A 4,555-nucleotide genomic window follows, 5' to 3' on the forward strand; every position below is an offset into this window, starting at 1 on the left:
ACTTAGAGGATGACTTAATGGGGTTGATCCTCGCCAATTCTCATGTTGTGGTTAGTGATTAGGATAGAGATCCTTGACCACCTAACCTTACCAAGACTTTTTTGTTAGTGTATTTCCTTTCCCATTTATATTTCTTGTCCATCATATCAAAAACCCCAAAACATACTCCATAACCAATAACAAGGCACTTTATTGCAATTCCTAGGGAGAACGACCCGAGGTTTAAATACTTCAGTTTATAAAATTTAGGGGCTTGTTACTTGTGACAAACAAATTTTTGTATGAAAGGACTATTGTTTGGTTTAGAAACTATACTTTACAACGAGAATTCATTAGTGGAATTCTAGACCACTGATGAGCGGATAATTTATACACTTTTTGGCATTGTTTTTAGTATGTTTTTAGTATATTTTAATTAGTTTTTATTATATTTTTATTAGTTTTTATTTAAAAATCATATTTATGGACTTTACTATGAGTTTGTGTATTTTTCTGTGATTTCAGGTATTTTCTGGCTGAAATTGAAGGACCTGAGCAAAAATCTGATTCAGAGGCTGAAAAAGGACTGCAGATGCTGTTGGATTCTGATCTCCCTGCACTCAAAGTGGATTTTCTGGAGCTACAGAAACCTAATTGGTGCGCTCTCAATTGCGTTCAAAAGTAGAAATTCTGGGCTTTCCATCAATATATAATAGTCCATACTTTGCCCGAGATTTGATGGCCCAAACAGGCATTCCAAGTTAGCTCAAGAATTCTGGCGTTTAACTCCGAAACTGGCACAAAAGCTGGAGTTAAACGCCCAAACTGGCACAAAAACTGGCGTTTAACTCCAAGAAAAGTCTCTACACATGAAAGCTTCAATGCTCAGCCCAAGCACACACCAAGTGGGCCCAGAAGAAGATTTCTGCATTAATTACCTATTTTTGTAACCCTAGGCTACTAGTTCTCTATAAATAGGACCTTATGCTATTGTATTTTCACACCATCTATCTTTTACTCATACTTTTGATAGGCCTTTTCATGTCTGGGGGCTGGCCTCACGGCCATGCCTGGACCTTGTTCTTATGTATTCTCAACGGTGGAGTTTCTACACACCATAGATTAAGGTGTGGAGCTCTGCTGTTCCTCATGAATTAATGCAATCATTACTATTTTTCTATTCAATTCACGCCTACTTCTTCTCTAAGATATCACTTGTTCTTCAACTTGATGAATGTGATGATCCGTGACACTCATCATCATTCTCACCTATGAACGTGTGCCTGACAACCACCTCTATTCTACCTTCGATTGAGTGTGTATCTCTTGGGTTTCTAATCTAAGATTGGAACCTTAGTGGTATAGGCTAGAATTAATGGCAGCCATTCCTGAGATCCGAAAAGTCTAAACCTTGTCTGTAGTATTCTGAGTAGGATCTGGGAAGGGATGACTGTGATGAGCTTCAAACTCGCGATTGTGGGGCGTGTGGCAGACGCAAAAGGATCAATGGATCCTATTCCGACATGATCGAGAACCGACAGTTGATTAGCCGATGTTATGACAGAGCATCAGGACCATTTTCACTGAGAGGATAGGATGTAGCCATTGACAACGGTGATGCCCAACATAAAACTTGCCATGGAAAGGAGTATGAATGATTGGAAGAAGGCAATAGGAAAGCAGAGGTTCAAGGGGAACAAAGCATCTTCATACGCTTATCTGAAATCCACCAATGAATTACATAAGTATCTCTATCTTTATTTTATGTTTTATTTTCATCACCTTAAACTCCATAATCATTTGAATCCGCCTGACTGAGATTTACAAGATGACCATAGCTTGCTTCAAGCTGACAATCTCCGTGGGATCGACCCTTACTCACGTAAGGTTTATTACTTGGACGACCTAGTGCACTTGCTGGTTAGTTGTGCGGAATTGTGACAAAGTGTGATTCACGTTTGAGAGCTCCAAGTCCTTTGGTGCCATTGTTGATGATCACAATTTCGTGCACCAAGTTTTTGGTGCCGTTGCCGGGGAAGGAACGAATAAACGAACAACAATTTCACATTTGTTTCCGGTAACAACCGTGCCAAGTTTGGTCTGGCAACAACATCAAGTTTTTGGCGCCGTTGCCGGGGATTGTTTGAGTTTGGACAACTGACGGTTCATCTTGTTGCTTAGATTAGGTATCTTTTCTTCAGAATTTTTAAGAATGAATTCTAGAGTTTCAAGGTGATGTTCCCACCATCACAAAAGCTGATTGATTCTCATCAATTTAGTTATTGAGTCTAATGTCCTGCTGAAGCTTGGCCAAACATGTCTAATCCTTTTTAGACTGAAGCTTTAGACTAACATTGCATGATTCCTGGAATTCTTATTAAAAGTTTTGATTCTCTTTATTTTCTTTTTCATATAAGTTTCGAAAATCACAAAAAAAAATTATAAAACCATAAAAATAAAAAAAAAAATTTATCTTTCTTGTTTGAGTCTAGTATCAATTTTTAAGTTTAGTGTCAATTGCATGTTTTTATTCTTCTTGCATTTTTTGAATACATGCAATATGTTCTTCATTGATCTTCAAGTTGTTCTTGATGATTTCAGTGCTCTGATCTTTAAATTCTCTTGTTTAGTGTGTTTTGTTGTTTCTCATATGCATTCTCAATTTGTTAGTGTCTCCTATATGAAAATTTTTAAGTTTGGTGTCCTGCATGCATTGTTTATTTGATCTTTGTTGCATTTTTATTGATTTCCATCATCAAAAATTCAAAAATATTTTTTAAAACTATGTCTTTTCAAGTCAATAATACAGAGAATTGAAGATTCAGAACATTCAGCAGAGGAATCAAACAGAAAAAGCTGGGCGTTCAAAACGCCCAGTGAAGAAGGAAAACTGGCATTTAAACGCCAGCCAGGGTACCTGGCTGGGCGTTTAATGCCCAAAAAGGTAGGGATTTGGGCGTTAAACGCCAAAATGGGCACCATTCTGGGCGTTTAACGCCAGGATGACACTAGAGGGAAGATTTTGTTTTTAATTCACATTTTTTTCAAGTTTTCATAATTTTTCAAAATCAAATCTTTTTTAAATCATATCTCTTTCAAAATCAATTTCTTTCCATTTTATATTTATTTTTACTATTTTCAAAAATCCTTGCTTCAATTCAAGATTTACTTCAAAAATTTTCAAGTTGTTACTTGCCTATTAAGAAAGGATCAAATTTTAAATTTTAGAATCATATCTTTTAATTTCTTGTTAGTCAAGTAATCAACTTTAGTTTTAAAACTTTCTCTTTTTAATTTGATTTTCAATCATATCTTTTCAAACATATCTTTTCAATCACATCTTTTTCAAAATTAATTTTTTTCAATCATATCTTTTTCTAATTTCAAAATCTTTTTCAAAAATCACTTTATTTCTTTCCCAATCTTAGTTTTCGAAAATCTCAATCAAATTTTCAAATTTCTTTTTAATTATTTCAAAATCTTTTTAAATTATTTTCGAAAATTCTTCCCCTCTTGATAAGTTCGAATTCCCTCTTCTCCACCTCCTCCTTCTATTCTTCTTTTCCTCTGACACCTCAAGGAATCTCTATACTGTGACATAGAGGATTTCCTACTTTCTTGTTCTCTTCTCTTTCATATGAGCAGGAACAAAGATAAAGGCATACTTGTTCAAGCTGATCCTGAACCTGAAAGGACCTTGAAGAGAAAGCTAAGAGAAGCTAAAGAAAAATTCTCTTTAGAAGGCCTAACAGAACTCTTCAAAGAAGAAGAAACCATGGCAGCTGAAAATAACAACAATGCCAACAATGCAAGGAAGGTGCTTGGTGACTTTACTGCACCTACTCCTGATTTCTATGGGAGAAGCATCTCTATCCCTGCCATTGGAGCAAACAACTTTGAGCTTAAGCTTCAATTAGTTTCTCTAATGCAACAGAATTACAAGTTTCATGGATTTCCATTGGAATATCCTCATCAGTTCTTGGCTAAATTCTTGCAAATCTGTATAACTGTTAAGACCAATGGGGTTGACCCTGAAGTCTACAGACTTATGCTCTTTCCTTTTACTGTAAGAGACAGAGCTAGAACATGGTTGGATTCTCAACCTAAGGAAAGCCTGAACTCTTGAGAAAAGTTAGTCAATGCCTTCTTGGCAAAGTTCTTTCCACCTCAAAAATTGAGCAAGCTAGAGTGAAAGTCCAAACCTTTAGACAAAAGGATGGTGAGTCCCTCTATGAAGCTTGGGAGAGATACAAGCAATTGATCAGAAGGTGCCCTTCTGACATGCTTTCAGAATGGAGCATCATAGGAATCTTCTATGATGGTCTGTCTGAACTATCCAAGATGTCATTGGATAGCTCTGCTGGAGGATCTCTTCATCTGAAGAAGACGCCTGCAGAAGCTCAAGAACTCATTGAAATGGTTGCAAATAACCAATTCATGTACACTTCTGAAAGGAATCCTGTGAATAATGGGACAACTCAGAAGAAAGGAGTCCTTGAGATTGATACTCTGAATGCCATATTGGCTCAGAATAAAATATTGACCCAACAAGTCAATATGATTTCTCAGAGTCTGT

The 4,555-nt window shown here is 36.4% G+C and overlaps 1 non-coding gene across 1 annotated transcript; it reads right to left on the reverse strand.

Annotated features, from left to right (window-relative positions):
* Nucleotides 1-4,159: 4,159 nt before the first annotated feature.
* Nucleotides 4,160-4,266, reverse strand: LOC148544777 (small nucleolar RNA R71). Its single transcript, XR_015901115.1, has one exon. It is a non-coding gene; the product is annotated as a small nucleolar RNA R71 (small nucleolar RNA).
* Between the last annotated feature and the right edge of the window lie 289 nt (nucleotides 4,267-4,555).

This window comes from Arachis ipaensis, chromosome B9, assembly GCF_059453495.1.
Source record: "Arachis ipaensis isolate K30076 ecotype BB chromosome B9, ASM5945349v1, whole genome shotgun sequence".
Lineage (NCBI taxonomy): Eukaryota > Viridiplantae > Streptophyta > Magnoliopsida > Fabales > Fabaceae > Arachis > Arachis ipaensis.